This window comes from Argiope bruennichi, chromosome 3 (assembly GCF_947563725.1).
Source record: "Argiope bruennichi chromosome 3, qqArgBrue1.1, whole genome shotgun sequence".
NCBI lineage: Eukaryota > Metazoa > Arthropoda > Arachnida > Araneae > Araneidae > Argiope > Argiope bruennichi.
Window position 1 is genome coordinate 101,082,843 of NC_079153.1, and position 19,681 is coordinate 101,102,523.

The window sequence follows — 19,681 nt, forward strand, 5'->3', positions numbered from 1 at the left end:
AAGAGAGATTATAGACAGTTCACACTTATCATGATTTGTAAATTTATTTATAATTATTTGTATGTGATTATTTGTATTCCGATTATGGGAATTCATGAAATCTTAGTAGCAATTTAAAATAAGAAAATTTTAGGTAAATATCAAATACCAATATTTGCATTGCATTGGACTAGAAAATGGAAAATTTCTCTGAGGTTTAATTTTTATCCTTCACTAACAATCGTTATATTCACTTTAAAGAGAAAAATAAAAGAAAAACTATTTTTAACACTCCCTTTCTCCGACAAAAGAATTAAATTCTCCTTTGAGTTATATATATATACACACATTGAGAGAGGAAGAGATTCTTTTGTTGTTACGTCACTGTTGTAGAGAAAAATGGTCATTATTTGTGGAGAAGTATAACACACTTTTAAAAATTATTTTCGGAATGCATAACGATTGATTTCTTGTAAATATACAATCTAAAATATTTAGCTTATAATAATATCATATAATATTAGTCATAAAATATGACGCCCTTTTTCTCATCATAAAAATAGTTAACATTTTAAAATGAATTTGGAAAACTGTTAAAGTTGTATAAAATTAATTTGGAAACTGTTTATTAATGTGATAAAAGAATTTTTCTTTAAAAGTATTTAAATAAATTATATAATATATATAATAAATAAAATATAAAATATACATATTTAATATTTATTTTATTTTTAGTAATTATAAATAATTATTACTAAAAAAATACAAAATTATAACTGAGTGTTATAAACATACTGAATTTTGAAATCAATTATTCTCAGTTTCACTCCCAGGTATTTTCCTAAAATGTAATCAGTTTCATATTAACCCTTTCGCAGTTCTCTCCTGTCCACGAAATTTCTGTTTTTCCTCTGTTTTTAGGCGCATTAGAACAAACAAAAATGAAAACTCAAACATTTACAAAGCGTTTTAAACGTTTACAAGTTTTAAAATGTAGACGAACACTTGAAGCGCCGCCCTGTAGAAGTTCCACTTGAACATGCTAGACGCGTTACGGTCGATGAAGAGGTTGATCAGTTTAAGAGAGAATCAAATTCTGAAACTTTTAAAATAATATATTGCATCGAGAATACATAAATATGCAAAATTATTAAATTCTAGCCCATCAGGAAGTGAAATTTCAATTACAAAATATTTCATCTTTAGAAATCAGTCATGTAAAATAAAATATATTAAAACAGAAATGTTCATTATATTCTATTATATTTATAACATAAATAATATTGGAAATGATATCTTCTTAAAAAAATAATTAAGTTATCCCCCCAAAAAAATAATGGAAGTATTTTAAACGACTTATTATTATTTAGTTTATATCATAAATATTAGTTTTTATTAGTTATAATTAAAAATATCACATTGTGTTATGTAAATGTCTATTAATTTATTCATTAATTTAATTCAATGAACTGTTTATATAAACTTTAATTCTATTCCATGCTTGTGTTATGTGAATATTTATTATTATCTTAATAAATTTAATTCTTTTAAAAAGTCCTAGCTTTTGCCAGTTGAGAAGAAATTTATCAAAAACTTTTTTAAGAAATTGAATTTAGTTATATGGTATCATATATTTTCATAATTATTCAGTAAATTTAATATTTTGGTAATTAGAGTTTCCATATTATTTAATATTTTTCTCAGATAATATGAAGAGGGATTAATTCAAAGAAGTAAAATTACTTTAAAAGAGTTAAAGACAGGCCAGACTTAAGCTGGATATTTTCCAGAACCGGTCCAGAAATTACATTAAAAAAATAATAAAATAGTATTTTTCAATATTCAGGAATCTGTTATGTTTAAGTCAACTATTGCGTTTTTCATAGAAATAAAACACAAACAAACTAAATGCATAAATTTTATACATTTATTGCCAACTTATTATACATATTTCATACTTTATACAACAATACATGTAACTATAAGTCAAATATAATTTCTTGAGATAATCTCTTCTCTCCATTGCAGAAAATAAATACGTACAATTTAATTTACAACGATTTGTACTTAAAGCTATGCAGGGCCCAAAAATACAACAATGTATTATTTATTGGAGGAAAGATTTTTAGTGTGGGTTAAGAGCAAAATATGTCATAAATATAAACTCCAAAGGACATTGCTTCAAATTTAGAGAGTCATTTTGATCGGAAGATTTTGCTTGTAGCACCACAATACCTGATTTTTCATCGAAATTAATATAACAATCAATAGTGCTTTACTTCTAAATGTTTAGATATTTAAAAAAAAAAGTTTTTTTAACTAAACAAAGTGAGAGAAGCACTTTTAGCCTATCATTTTTGAAAAAAATTCTTCCATTATGTTTTGATAAACATTTTAAATAATGTTAAAAAAATTATACAACATCCACTAATTCTTTCAACAGTAATAAAACGTTATAAAACATAGCAAAATGAATGATATTTTCCACAGAAACAAGGAATGCAAGTCACTCATATTGTTCACAAAGATTTTCTGCACTGACTGCTTTAAGCCCTCAGGAAGAAAAAATCCAAAGGTTTTAAGTATGGAAAGCGTGGAGACAAACCGCAGCTCCAGATATCTAAGCCAATTCCATTAAGTACAATGCTTCATTACCTACACAGTTTAATCACAGCTTTCAGGATAATAATCTTTGATCTCTTTCAGTCAGTCAGCAAGATGGGTGTATGTGCAATGAAACTCTTCTTTATTGCATAATATATTGTACAATACTTCTATGATATTGTTCTATAATATGAATGCTTCACAACATCATAATGATATTATTGGCATTTTTCGTTAATAAAGCAGAGTTTCCATTTCAGAACCATTATCATCAGCAAGTGCTTCATCTTTTCGAGTGGATTTTTTAGAACTATGAATGGATTGCTATTCAAATTTCTATGCAAAACAGTGTCCTTTTTGCTGAGTTTATGCCATCTTCTTTATAAATGTTTATGAGAAACTTGTAAATTATTTAAACTAGAAAAAAATTAGCCTGATAAAGTTTCAATGTTCGTGTAAACTATTTTATTGCTATTATATTTCACAAATAGATGCATATAAATATAAATTTATAAAAGTTTGCCTTACATGCAATATTTGTTTTTTGGAACAAATGATATGAAAAGTAGAAATCTTTGATATAAATTCCAACAAAATAATTATCATCGCGAATTTGCTTCAGCCACACTTAAGAACATATTCGTGTTTTGCAACAATTCGCGAAACTAGATGTACTGATTGTTATGAAGTATACACAGGTATACTTCTGTACTCTTTCTTTCATAAATATTTAAAAAATAATTATTCGTAGTCACAGCATGTCATCAAAATATCTTCTAATCTAGTCACCAGTGCGATCACTAACATTATTAAATTCAATTAGTTCACTTTGCTCTTAACACACATACACACTACATTTAAAGGAAATTGTCTCAGTATAGAATATTATAATTACTAATGAAGAAACAACAAATGTTAACATCGATAGTAAACTGCATTCGAATCAACAGCTAAAAACATTTTCTAAACACCATTCATTTTTCACAATTTAAATATATATTCCATGATTTATATTTCAGAACCATTAGTTAAATGGATCCCTTGATTCATTTATGACATACAGATAAACTTTCTATGGGCATTTGTTATACTCTTAATGAATTAACGCCATCAAAATTCATACTACCATTTTGCAATAGGACGTATCATTTGATTAGATTATACTTTGAGAATTATAATATCAATTGAAACATTTTAACATAGATTTTCTATTTAGGATACATTTCCATTTTAAATTATTTTTATTTATGCTAAAACAATACACAAGACTAGCTAGCACCCATCACTTTTAATAATTCTACATATTCACATTTTTAACAGATGAGCTAAAATGAATAGATTTTACATATCTACATACATTTCAAATATTTAGCATTTAAAATAATTTACAATAAAAATTATTTTTATTTAACAATAGGTTTAAATATGAATAATTGGTCGTTTTTCATGTATGGGAATATTTTAATTTATTAGTTTAAAATCTCTGTCTTTAAAAATATTTATGTAATGTACAATTAATATAAAAGATGTTTTAGAACACATATAAAATAACTATTTATGTATAATAACTTCATATTTTTTTTCTCAAACACTCAGATAAATTCTTATCATAACTTACAACTAAATAAATAATCAAAATAATAAATTATTTATATTTTGTGTACTTTTTATGATCTCAACTATAAAAATTAATACTTTATTAATAATTATTTTTACAACATATCTCATTTTCTAGATTTTTTAAAATTCTTTCATGGTATTATAGAATTTCAGAAATAAATATTAATTTAAAACATAATTAACAACATATAAAACAAATTGGATATTACAAACTGCCTATCAGAAATTTTCATGTTTTATTTATTAATTCGAATTTTAATAATCTGAAATAATTATTAAAGATTGCTATTTCGGAAAATTATAAAAAAGAAATAGTTTTCCCTTAAATGGCTATTTAAAGTGAAGACAGCAATCAAGGATCAGGAATCCCTCTCAATTAATTAAAAGCTAAACAGTGCATTTCTTTTTGTCTTTAGCCCATTGATGCTCATACGTGCTAATAGAAATTAAGGGGAGAAAATTAGAGTTCATTAAGTTGTTACAAATATTTACATACAAGAATATGAAAAGTAAATAAATATCTGAAGCATACAGAGTTATTAATATTTTAAGTTTCAAAAAGGAAAAAAAACTATAATTATTTTTATATTCATAATTAGCAAAGAAATCAATTACTGAAAACATCGAAAAGCTATTACGTTAGATTGTCCAAAAGAAAGAAAGGAAAAAAAAAACCAAGTTTCTAATAAAGTCATAACAAGTGTAAAGCCATACGCCTCCTACCAAAAAAAATTAAAGTTTTTTTGTTTTTTTTTGCCAGATCTAAAACAAAATAACTAAAACAAAAATTTAAGTGAATCCAAAAACCTCTTGCAATAATGGAATCAACTCATGCTCCCTCAATATTGGAATCCATTGATTCTCTTATAGGAGGGAAAAGGACGTGACGTCACAGAGTATGACGTAAAACGTGCCATCAAAGGGCAGAATAGATGCGGAATTTCGTTTGTAATATGATATGCTGTTGCGTGAAAGGACACAAATTTTATACATGGCGAAGAGAAATTTATATCTCCTTTGTAGTTGTTGTTATCTCTAAAGGTTAAGTCGGATAGTATAGTTCAGTTTCAGTGAAATATAATAAATTAATGCAGCAGGTAGTTAAATAAATAAGATGAAATACATCTCATTCTAATCTTGTCGTCTCCTAGATTTGACTTTTGACCGATTTTAACTTTGAATTTTTTCAAATGCGATACTATAAGGAGATCACTTGCAGCAAAAACCTAAATTTAAAATACAATCAATAAAATTATATTTTCACAATTGATGAAATTTTGGACCAATTAGCTAAACAAATTGCTTCTTGATATAACAAATGAAAAAAGGGAGATATACATTAAATTTCAGGGTTTTTTTTTTCAAGATCAATCATATCGATAAATATAAGAAGCAAATAGTGATGAATTAACAGAATAAAGAAAGAAATTCAGTAAATATTTTATAATGGGCAGAAATGTAGATCTGCTAAATCATAATATATCTTAGGAAACTATTTGGTGTACCCCAAGTCTAAAACTTTTTAATTTTCTCCATCTAATTCGATAATGTATTATGTTTCAGAATTTATTGTTATTTATATAAGTTTCCATAAGACACTTCAAATTTTTAAAGATACCACATAATTTTTATGCCAAGAAATAAGTCCATTCTAAAAACACTTTAATATCGAATCTGGCCGGTCAAAATCCGTTAAAAGGTTAATAATATCTTAGTAATAGATCCTCGGTGTTTTCTTATCTTATATTTCTGTTATGTAAAATATGACCACAAAAAAAATCTAAATTTGTTTTTGTAAGTGGACGGAAAACAGAGAAAAAAATGGTATGGGGGTCTTATCTGCTATTTACAGGAATAAAAATTCTGAAAGAAAAAAATATGAATAAAACAGAATTTAAAATTGTTACACAAAATTCGAAATGAAGGAATTTTAATGACATAGTTACAGAGGCAGAGAGAGTGTACAGATGCAACTTGCACCAATATTAGAGTCGGCAAGGAGACAAAATAGCAATACATTTATTTCGCTTTATAACTACAAACGTGATAAAAGTGTCGAAAAAATATAATTCCTTGGGTAACATCTCCTGAAGGAAAAGGATATTATATCCGGCTCTGACGAGTTGGCAGCTGTAACACAGGAATTAAATGATATTAGACGAATATATTTTGGTAAATTAGGTGGCATATGTACATCATAATGTGCCAGGTATTTCTCTTCTCCAGAACATGCGATTAAAGATATACCAAAAAATGAGAAGTACAAAATGTGCGCAAAGTTCAACATATTCATATTTATTGCAACTATATTGTTTTTTCACAATATTCTTCGTTCTCCGTTTCATATATTTCTCTCTCTCTCTCAATTGATTTGCCTGCATTCGAGGATCAGCTGCCAACTCGTCACAGACACGTTATTTCGAGAAACGTTTATTGTTGCGTGTTTATAAGGAGAATTCTATAATATTTTGTACAAGAAAGAGAAAAACTCTTACAAAGTCATATTCAGTTATCAAATAATAATATATACTTTAATAAATATCAATATCGACCATAAGATTTGTAACGTTTATTAAATTGTATTAAAGAATTCAGTCAATGGTTGTTCGTTGTCTTTGCAAATCTGATGGTAGCCAAACTTAAGAGAATTGAATTAAGCATAAGAATATAGAATACAAGTTATTTTGATACATAAAAAAAGAGCAAATAAGAAACAAATTAAAATTATTTAAAACAAGTTGATCACATACTTTACAAAATGATTTTGTTTAAACAAATAAATAACATGTATGAGAAATCCAAATCAGTATATGGAATTCCCTAAAACATGTCACGTTAATTTTGATATTCCAGACATTTTTACTTAAAAATATTATTTACGAATATGACTACACTTTTAAGTATTTAAGTTCATATTTTACAAACTTATTAGTACTGCAAAATTTGCAATTCACTTTACTTAAAGGTAGAAAATACTTTATTAAAACAATAAAATTAAATACTGATTCACTTTTAACTTATATCTTTAAACTTTAATAAATTTATTTTTCAGATTTATTAGTGGATAAATTTTATTTAAATTAAGATTTAGCAAAACGATACAAAGGAAATGCCAAGTTTGGAAGTTTATTAGAAAAATCAATACTCAATGTCTGTTTTGATTTAGATACATGCATGGAATCAATACCCTGAGATAATGTAATAAACAAATGCAACATATCTGGCTCTGAAATGTAGTCATTCAATTCGAAGAATGCATGCTATCAACTGAACTAAATACCATAAATAATCGTATGACATTCCGAAAATATTTGATTTCATTCCAGTTAGAAACACTATTTCAACGTCTGATTTTCCGTACTTCTACATTTTCAACTTAAAAACTTTTAAAAACGTAACATTCTTTCACACTAACATTTATCTTTCACTAAATCAGTCACAACTATATTTTATTTATTGCATATATGATCAACCTTCCAAACATCTAACATTTCATAAAATTTCTAATATAATGAACAATTTTAGATATAATTATTTATTGCTTTTCTCCTAACCAATAGAACTAATGTCAAATTTAGCACTGATTGCCCTAAATAAATAATTTGAAGAAAACTTCGATTCTCAAGCACAATTCAGTGATAAATTCAAAGTAATGTTCTTGTTTTGTATTTAAATGCACATGTTTTTAATATAATCATTCATTCAGCATATTAGTAAATATATAAATTTTTAAGCTCTTTAAAAATACATGTGAATTGTTGATAAAATCTACCAATTCTTCATAAATAATACGCTCATCTGTTCACAGTTCACAAATTTTGTACAGAAAGTTTGAAGACAATAGCATTCCTTGTCCTAATTCCCCGGAATTACTTGAGCCACCTGGAAAAGAATAAAAAAAGGCATTAAAAACATGTGCAAGTTTAATTATTTAAAGTCAAAGAACTGAAATCACATTACAAATGATAAAACAAATATTTTTTTGTCTTTTCAGATAAAAAGTAGAAAAATTTCTGCACTCAATAAAAAGTAATTCATGTGGTTCTTAAATTAAAGTGCATGAAATAAATCCCATAATAAAATAACCAGTGTGCATGTAAATTTTCTTTCACAAAATTCAAGAATAAAAGTCGCGAATCATAAAAACGAAAAAGCGTCATTCTTTTTAAATTATGAGGAATAGAAATTTAACGGCTATATTTATCGTAAAACTTTTTTCTGCTTGTTCAAAAAATAATTTCATAAATTCATGGTTCAAAACTTTAAATAAAATGTGACAATACATTTTTTTAAAGTACTGATCAAGTTGATCTAAAAAAATTGTGTAAAAAATAGAATTTTGTAAAACAAAAACTGGGTAAAAATTCGAAAAAAAAACACCTGAATTTAGAAACAATTTATTTATTTAACTAAATCTATAACATTGCAATGCAAACGAAATGCAAATGAATATCTGTAATACAGAAAATGGAACAATTCTCAATCTTTTAATTAGGAAAACTATATTACCAAACGGTTATAATAATTTTTTTTCTAAAATCAATTGTTGTTGGGAAAAATAATACAATAGGTTAAAACAGAATAGCGATAAAATCATAATAATTTAATTGAATAAAATTTATAATTATATTATTAAATGCACAAAAAGAATTTTTGATAAAGTAATTTTTTAAAAAGTATATTCTGTTTTTCGTCACTGATCTCGTTTCGCGATACAATATTTCTAAATTAAAAATTTTCAATACAAAGATTTAAAAAATCATGGATCATTTTTAAATAGTAAGATTAAGTTGCAGACCATAAAATCGCCTTCATACAAAATTGTAATAATCATTAGCAATGACTTTATTGCAATTAATTTTCCTTTTCAAATTATTTATTTATTGCAAGTTCAAAGATTTTATATTAAATTTCCAGATTTTATATTAACTAATAGCATTATTTTCGATATATAAAAAAAGTTCTATTATCATTGAACTTGAAGACAAAACTTTTCATGCATTCTCAAAAAAAATCAAACAAAAACAAAAGTTTTTGTTTATATCTCAAAAGGCGATTCTATAATTAGAAAGCCATTCTTTAAGCGACGGAAATAAACTGTCTGGAACGCGTGTAAATGTTTCGTCTCACCTTTTTTTTTTTTTTTTTCTGACAATTGAATTTTCAGAGCTTTTAAAAAGAATATGGCGCCACTAATCCTTCACTTGAATTTAAAAAAATGTTGCCATTGCAAGCAATTTTACATATCTGATTTGCCAACTGTCTACGAAACAGTACACATCCAACCTATGAACTTTTCGAAACTGGCAAATGAGGTTGAAATTCCTCGGTTCTATTTTATTTCAAAAGAAGCAGCATCCAATCAGACTTGGCAATACAACTCTCACGAGTTTCATTATTTACGAGCAACAGAAGCGGTATATTTCTTCTATTCTGAAACTTGTCAGCAGTTTTAAATTTTTTCTAAAGTTTCTCGTTACATCAGCTGATACAATATTGCCTTTAAATGTTAAACAAAATAACTATCGGTTATATGAATTGCCACGTTTGTTTGTAAACATCGAAAATCCTGCTTTTCATTTTCTCTTATACGAATTACAGAGAAAGTATTGTAATTTGACTTCCAGATTTTGGTGAATCTCCACGTTTCAATCCTGCCTGAGTTTGAAAAACACTTTTGTGGAATTATATCTGTCTGTTTATGTATTGTGGGTACTGCTGTTTCACTACCCACTATGTGATCTGGCCGGCCAGAACTTAATATTTCTTTCATAGCTCAAAGAGCTACTTCAACTTCTTCTGTTAATCTTTTTTATGTTTTGTTCTTGTATAAAATAAATATACTCTTGTTCATGTTAAAAATGCCATTGTGTTTCTTGAAGCTCTGAACATTTTAAGTGGAGGTATCATCCCATTTTTCCACATTATGAACACGATAACTCTAAAACGCTTGAGCTGTAGGGATTAAGTTTAGAACATAAACATTACACATGATATAGATTTCTATTAAATTTTGAAAGAAATCTATCCACAGGAAGTCTGTCTATCTGACTGTAGCACAAGCAAATTCAATAATTACAAAACACAAGGAACTAGTTAGATAAAATTTGGTACACATATTTGATAAATAAAATATAGATTCTTATTAAATTTTGAACCTAATCTGTCAAAGGGTTGTTGTTCCGTCTGTACTTTGGCATGCATGTAAACACAATGACTTAAATCAATAAAATTCAGTATCTATCTTATGGCAACAGCTGAAGTTCTGTGCTAGATTTTAATTCTAATCGATCGGGGAAAAGGAGTGCAAAATACATATTTGCAGATTCAATAACAATGTTAAATTCATGCTAAAATTCTATATTTCCTAACTATTGTGCGCCAATGCCATGCAAAGCATTTGTGGTTTTATCCAAGATTCACAATTTTATGCGGGGGGGGGGGGGTGAAATAAAACCTTTATTGGAGAGTATGCAAGGAAATTTCGGGGTGGCCTCTCCGGCTGGTCCCTTTTTCTCATTCAGAAAATATTATAATTATTCTTTAAAAATTTTTGACTACGAGATTTTGGTAAATACGAAGTTTTAAACTTCCATGAGTCAAAATAAAGTATTTTTTCAACAATGAATTAATCTTAACTCATTAACACAACGAATCATACAGATTAAAATTAACATTATTTTATAAAGGTATATGTACATGACAGTTTAGATTAAATCAGTGCACAAGATAGATTAACTCATTTTTTTTTAATTTTACAAAAATGTACATTTTTATAAAAGAAAGGTTGCATGGGAAAATGCGAAAATAATCGAACAAACGTAAAATTGTAGAAAAAAAAGATGAATTAGTGACTAGACTTCTTACAATTTAGAAACTGAGAATATTCACAAATAAGAATCTTTAGATAAGAAATTGATGACTTGATATTTTAAAGAAACATACAAAGCTTATTGAGAATTACAAAGCTTATTGATTTAGAAGTCAGTTAGTGCGACTATAATTTTTAAGATTTAATTGTAGAAATAAAAAACAAAGATGTTTCTTATTCCTGAATACATAAATTTAAGTTGGCGTGAAAATCGGTTTTCTTCCCAAAAGTTCCGAAGTTAACACCAAGTAATATTGAAATGCAGCTTTTACGTAAGAAAACGACGATAGTAAAAAGGAGATACTTTCAGGAAAATTTTATTTACGCCATTCGAAAATATTTTATTGTCAAACACATAGATAAGAACATTTTTGCCAGAATGGTAAAACTGCCATTGTTATGTGGAATACGTGCAAAAAAGTCCAAGAGGAAAAGAATGTAACTTTTTAGTGCATCTTTCACAGAAACAATAAAGATTTAAAAATCCATTTTCGTAAAAAAAAAAAAAAAAAAAAAAAAAAAAAAAATCTAAAATAGTTGTACTCGAGTGGAATCAAAGATATCAGTATAAACGATGCAAGACAATAAACCGAACAAACAATATTGATCCTGGCAATTAAGCAGATTCAAAGAAAATATACATAAAAAAAATCAATTCATTGCACTTTAATTTTTTCGTGGAGTTTTTAATTGTCCCTTAATCAGCTGCTTTTTTTAAAGTTTCATCTTGCGTGAGTTAATTGGTATAAGATTTTTAGGTGGCTTCCATTTCGTAATTCCAATGTAGGAAATGACTTAATGAAGTGATAAATACATTAAATAAATTATAAAACATTTATTCTTGAATATACTTTCTAACTAGATTATCTAATATATAAAAATTAATTTTTGTTTCTTCGTACCTTATGTACTACCGTACCGTTCAACCGATTCCGATGGAACTTTGCCAATTTATTGCCTGCACTTGCACGTAGGTTATATTTTAAAATTATAAAAGTCAGACAGTAAACGGCAACGGCACATGTCATTCGGAGTTAATCGCACATATATTAAACAAAATAATATTATTATGATTGATGCCAATCAATGTGAGTGAAATTAAATCGAAAATATTTAGTGCAAGCGCTAATTTTTTTAATTCTAATTAATGAATAATCCTCTACATAGGATGTTATCGGCTATTTTAAATTTCAAACGATATTTCCGAAATTATTTTTTCTGCGGCAACAACGCGCCGAGTACCAGATAATAAATTATAAAAATTATTTTATAATTTGGCATTATAATTTGAAGACACTGTAATATAAGCTATACAGAAAATGTCAGAGAAATAACGAATAATCAATAAAATTGTCATAAAAACAAGCAGTCTCTTTTCAACATATTGAAAGAATTTCAAAGTTAAATAAATCTAAAAGATGAAAATAACATTTGAAAGAAACTGGATATTAGAATTAAAATTACTTATTAAACATTACATAGAAGAAATAAATTATAATTCTTTATTAAATAATAGTGATTAGTAGAAAATCCTGCATTTTCATCCATAGGAAATATCAAACTTCAAGATAATCAGTGTCTAAAAGCTTTTAGACATTAAGAAAAAAAAAGTTACGATAGAAGTTTTTCTGTTGTTTATACAAGTTAAAGAAAACGCATTTTCTTACAGGGGGCTAATTTACATTATCGAATTTCAGGGACACCTGCACACGAGGGAAATCGATTTTCTTCTTTCCCATGCCAAAAAGTTTGTTCTGTGTTTTGATTTTCAATATAATTTCACTATGATAGAAAGAAACTCAAAATATTTTCATTTCTTTGTCTGACCAAAATTCGCATTCTAGTGCAATTTAATAAGGATATACAGATTTATGTTTTTATAAAGAAAAATAAACTGAGCCAAAACAAATTTCGTAGGCTTATTTTCATAACATTTATATATCAATAATTAAGACTTTTATGCATCGTCTCTATTTATGCTTATAAAAGATAATAAACATGCGCTTAACATGTAATTATGCGCTTGATGGGAAGACGCAACAAGCGCATCATTACTAGATTCGACTCAATACTATGTAAATATGTCATTTGTTTATCGATACAATGGAAATAAAAAGATTCCACTTCTATACAGATGGTGCAATGTTGTTTGTACAGAAATTGTAGGCAGGCCTGTTCCTTTGTTAAAGAAAGATAAAGAATAAACATATCATGAGTGGATAAAAAGCATTAATGATTGCTAACCTTTCTTAGCGTTTAATGATTGCTAACCTTTCTTCTTTCCAGAATACCTTTCTATATGAGTGTTATTGTCGTATTATGAACACATATAAGCAAATGTTATGGCATAATTTTTGATATCTTTTATTTTTTAATTATTAATAATAAATGATTAATAAATGATAACTTACTATATTATTTATAATTAAAATTACTTGCAATATTTAGTGTTGAAATATGATTTTCTGATATTAAATGCAGTCCCCCATCAAAATTGTATGTCATCCGTGCCAAGTGTAACAAATGTTATAATAATTGTTTAAATATTTTAAGCACTATATGAAAGACATGATTTTGGAATGTAGTGTTAGTAAGGAGATTGACTATAAATTCATAAGCTATGAAATTCTGTCAACTTCATAAAATTAACAAAAATAGGTTTGCTGAAGAATCATGTGTCATTTCCAAAATATTTGATGCTATACTTTTTATCAAGGAGAATCATTTATAGTTTAATCAGGTAAAGAATTTATAAGAAATTAAAAATCACTGATTCAAATAATTTAAGAATTTTTTTTTATTAATGAAATGTAGAAAAATTCAAAAAAAATGTTATAACTTCTCCTCTATTTTAAAATTTGAAATCATGATTTCAAAAAATGATCGTTTTTCAAGTTGAAGTACTTCATAAAAAATGAAAGATCACATGTAAAGTAAAAAATTAATAGGAGAAATCTAGGGCCAGTAAAAATACCGCGAGTAAATGCAGAATAATTCCGGCCAACCCATACTGAACAAGTGGTTTGTTGACAAACTGTCGCATGAGACTCCTCTCAGACATAACAAATTAAATAAGGAAACTTCGACAAGAGACTATCGAACATGTTGTATTGCATATAATTTCCATCAAAATTAAATGAAAAATCTGTTAAATCTTTTCTCATAATAACTTCGTCATCCCATAAATTAGTGAATTTCATTTCAATGTCAGTTCTTTAACAGCTAATATTACTTTAATATATATTTAAGTAGTTATAAATTAAGAAAAAGAAGTAAAAAGAAGTAATAAAAATAAATATAAATAATATTAAGATAAAATAACAAACAGATAGAAAAGGATAATATAATAAAAAATAAATAATAATAAGATATAAATAAAATAAAAAGACATAAAATATTAAAAAGTAAAACATAGAATAAATAAATAATTACAAAATTATAAAAAGAAAAAAATAAATTCATTAAAAAAATAGGAAATGAAATTGATAAAATATACACAATAAGAAGAGAACGAACAATAAAAAAATTGATAAGGAAAACGAAATGAATTCGCCATTTTAAAAAAGTTATATCAAACAAAATTTTTTAAAAAAATATGAAAATATAAAAAATAAACAATTTTTAAAAACAATGAAATAGTTAATTAGTATTATAAAAGTATAAAAATGGATAGGTAAAGTAAAGAAGCATCATAAATTATATATTTGGTGTGTGTGTGTGTGTGTGTGTGTAAACAGATTTTAGGAGATGTGTGACCGAATAAAAAACTTTTGAATTTTTAAATTCGTTTTATTTCTCTACTGGAGGTATTTTATGCACAAGAAGCGATAATAAACTGACGCCCGTTCACATCATTATACAAATGCAAAAGAGCCAAAAATGTTTACTTTCAGCGATTTTATTATGAGATTTTTATAGTTATTTCTTTGTTACGTATATATCATAGTGCAGAATAAATGAATTTGCAAAATTACAAAATCCTAGCATATCAGAAAGTGAGTGAAAATATCGATTGCGAAATTACGTTTTTACAAGCATGAAATGTCAATAAACTGTCAAACAAGTCAATAAAAATGAAAAGAACAAACTAACAAAATTGAAGATTGTCCTATTTAACTAGGAGAGTCTCTAGTTCTTCTTATTATATTACAAACTAACTGAAACAAATTTAATTTTTTAAATAGCAAATAAGCTTGAATTAAAGAAGTGAATGTTTAAAAACTTCAAAACTACTTAAAAATTATTTTCGCAAAACTGCAATAAATAAATGATAAAACATTTTTCTTCTTAATTTCAATAAATATAGAACTCTTTTTTTTTCTCACCAATAAATACAGAATTTTTATTTTTTTATTCCATTAATTATAGAATTTTTTAAAATTTCCGTTGATTCAAAGCAATTTAAAACCTGTCATATTTATTTAATCTCCTTAAAATATTAAAACATACAAAAGATGTTCTTTCTTTGTTTATTTATTGTTTTGTTTTACATTGATGTAAAATTTTGGTGTTACATCCTCCTCGGTTGAGTGCCTAGCAAGAAATGTGATATAAATAACAAACGATGCCAACGGTTATATTTAGTGAATGGTAGTAAAAAGAAATTTTGGATAGAAACCAAGCACGTTAAGAGGTTACTTTATTCAATTCTCGTATCTCAACACTTTACTTTTCATCTTTAATACACATGGGAAAAGCATCAACACGTTAATAACAACGAAGATAAATATAATCTGATTTGGTTCAATAAAGAATCAAACTCTTCTGGGAACAACCAGTCATTTATAAAGTGAACAAGAGGTCACAAGAGTATATCTTTAGTTTAAGAAATAACTTGTCGGAGTGTTATTTCTTTTATTTTCCGTAATAATACAGCGCTATGCAAAAAATAATCCAATATATCTGCATTGGTCTGTGGGAGTTTTTCCCGTAAGTAGTTTGGTTGCAACTTCAACATAAAGACGGGATTTTTCTGTCAAGATCATATACCAAATTTCATTTATTTAGTTTCCTGGGAATTTGTGTAGAATAGATTGACAATAGATCACCAATTGGTAGAAGAATATGATTTAAAATATAATACATTCTAGTTACAAAACCATATGCATTATCGAGTTCATATACGTATACATACAGTCATTTCTTCCACAAATTTTGTTCAAAATGTGAAACATATAAATAATTTCGGTGTTTCACAAATAAAATTTCATTTGTCTACTCATTTTTTAATTGCCGTATTCACATATAAACAAATTAAATAACAAAAACTGATATATTTTTTTTTTACTCAGAAAAGTCTAAATTACAGGACTCATAAAACTCTCGAAAAGAGAGTTTTTTGGCACTCACAATATTTCCTTTTTTTTTAATGCTTTGATTATGAAAAATGAAAAGATAAAAGATATAATATATACCTAAGGAAAATAATAATTTCTTAATTTAATAATTAATAATAATTTCTCCCTTTCAATATATTTGTATATTATCACATAATAATGACATTTACGACACATGGAGAAATACGACAGAGTTCACGTGAAATGCAAACGAAATTTTCGATTGATATTTAAATAAATCAGCCAAAATTGAATTTTCGAATATGGTTGAATATTATTCAATTCATATTTTGCAATTTTGATGTATTAACACGATTTCATCGGAATATTTTATGTGAATGGTCTTTAAAACGCTCATGAAATTCAAAATAATTATATATTCTTTCTTTGTAGTAAATTATCTATCGAAACATTTTACACCTTTTCCTACAATTTCTTAAAACTATACTTTTAATTATAATTTATAACAATAATTGATAAAATTTAACTTTTAATAAATAAATAAAATTTAACTTTTTTTTCAAAGCATAAAAACAGTAAAATTTTAAAATTATTATGAATTTAAAAAATTATAATTAGGTTTTATTACTCAGATATGCAATACATAATCATTTGATCATGTACTTTTCAGAAATTCAGAACACAATATGATATTTTAATAAATTGAAAAATGTATGCTTTGAAATTACATAGCATTAAATGCAAATAATATGAGTTCTTGCCATCTGGCAACAATTACTAGAAAATCAATTACGGAACTTCATTTCCTGTCACCAGTTTGCTCATGTTCACATCCTTGAAATAGTTAGCAGTAGAATTTCCTCCTCATGTTTTCTGTCGTAAGAAAGCAAACATTCCAAGTAGTCTGCGCAAGCGCGCTGAACATGAAGAAACAACCATTTTCCCGCTAAAAAATCCTAGTAAAAGAATTCCACTGAAATCAGACAAAGAATAAAAGCAATTAAGAATTTAATGGTTTTATTTAAATTTTCTAGTTACAAAATTGTCAAAAAAAAAACACCTCTCCAACGCGACTTTTGCCTAAATATTCTTCAAAATACAATAGATATTAAAACAATAAATGCTGCTTCTTTTGTTGTAAATTTTCTGTCAGTAGATTTTTTTAAAGCGAAAAACAATACAAGATTTCTTAAATTATCATTTCCGAATTTTGTAATCAAGTCATATTGCCCCATGTCAAAAGATATTGCTGCAAGAATGAAATGACGATCTAACTACGGATTCTTAACAATCTCCTTTGCTTTTATAGATATTCTGTATTCTTTTAAAATATTAATAGAAACAAAAAAAAAAAAATTCCTCAATATTCTAAATACTAAGAAAGGAATTAAAAGATGCAATCAAGTTCTAAGTTAGCAGCTTCATATTAGATATAAATGAGAAATTTGGTTATGGTTTAAATAGATTTCCCATCGCTTTACTGAATCAAATGACACGAAGATGAAACATTGAAGCTCCGTTAAACTATGTCCATAGTATGCTAGCTGTCTTGAAAATTAATTTAAAAACTATAAGAGAATAAATAGTGAATAATGAAATATAATTATTCAATGTACTAGATATAGTATTTAATATCTTAGAAAATATTGTTTATAGATCGCACAATAATTGATAAATTAAAATAAGAAAATAAAACATAGCCAAAGAAAATTTTTAAAAAAAAAAGAATTTTTCTTTACGGATTTCAACAATGTCAGAGAAGCATGTAGAAATAACGAAAACAGTTGGAATTTCACTGCATTAATGAAAAGTATTGTTCCAAATATTAAATGAAATTTTTTGTAAGTACTCTCGGAATAAAATTCAGAGGAAAAATTCGGAATTATATGTTCTTATCAAAAAGACATTTTTTGTATTTTTAAAATGATGTAAAAGTCATTTTTGCTTCATTTTAAATAGATAGTTTAGAAATAATATTTAGAAAGTTATCAACAAAAAAAAGACAAAATTTTGCTTTAATTTTATTTAATTACAAATTTGATTTCAAAAATTTATTCCGAGACGAGGTTTTTATTTTCTGAAATATATTTTTGCTAAATCTGGCATTTTTAAGTCCAGTGATTTACTCCATGCACATGCATTCGCTTTTATTATTATTCAAGACAGCTCTCGTATTTTAAAAATGTATATATTGAACAGCCAGCGCCATTTATGTCGAAAATACATTTGAACTAAAAGAAAGCTTTTATATGTATGGCCAAGAGATTCGAAATGAAGTTGAAGTTGCGAATTTTAGAGCCCTGGAAATTTAGAAATAGCGCCTTTCTGCCATATTCTTTAATTATTATTTTAAGATAAAAGTAATAAATAGTATATTTTAAAAAGTATAATTGGTGTATTAATTTTAAATAGGAAAAGTCGATCCAATTAGTATTCAAAATGTTTTATTGCATTCTTTTCATGAATTTTAAAGACAAAACATTTTGGTGTAATAAATTGTTAAATAAAAAAAAATACCCATCTCCAGGTCATGAACTCATTGAAATCCGGACCATGAAACCATGTAATTCCAGGAAATGCTTAAACATGATAAGGGTATATTAAATTTGTAAAATTAATTAAATTAGATTTTTTTATAAAATCAAATCAAGAATATCTTTATTTTGGAATGCAGTAGATAAAGAATCACTTATTCAGTGATGCGAAGGAACTCGTAAAATTCCTAGGAATACAGTGACTGATTTAAAACAAAGAAGTCCACCAGTTCCAAATGCAATTCCGATTTTGCCAATTTTTATTTCATATGAAAGCTCATAACACACAAGATATAATACCAATGGTCGCTTGCCTCTACCAGCCTCTGGTTTGAAAGAAATAAAAAAACCAGCATTATTTCATTGTATATTCTCGATGGGGAAATACTCAACAGAAATATCGGGTCACAACCACTTCGCTAATTTCGTAAATTTGTACATCAGATGAAACCTCGTGATACCTAGAGACATTCTCAAAAGTCGCCTGTCACCCTCCATTTTTGAAATATATTACAAAATAAAATGTTGACAGAGTCCTTAGAACATTTGCACTGATTTCGCCAATTTTATTCGGCAATTGATTTTGTCTCTTTATCCGCAGTTTACCAATCAAACTGCTCTATATTTATTGTGTATATATAATTTAAAATAATTCATTTGATGAGATAAGATGAAAGTCATCGAAATTGGTTGACTTTCCTAAAATTATACTATCAGTATCATGGGAGAACAGCTAGTCTTTGAAGGCGGTTAGTAAAAAAGGGAAATAGTTTTTA

The 19,681-nt window shown here is 26.4% G+C and overlaps 1 protein-coding gene across 1 annotated transcript in view; it reads right to left on the reverse strand.

Moving 5' to 3' along the window:
* Positions 1–1,888: 1,888 nt before the first annotated feature.
* LOC129963049 (glycogen-binding subunit 76A-like) overlaps positions 1,889–19,681 on the reverse strand; it is a 53,397-nt gene continuing 35,604 nt past the window's right edge. The window contains exon 3 of the mRNA XM_056077071.1: positions 1,889–8,085. The gene's annotated coding sequence lies outside the window, so the exon portion shown is untranslated. The remainder of the gene's footprint in view (positions 8,086–19,681) is intronic.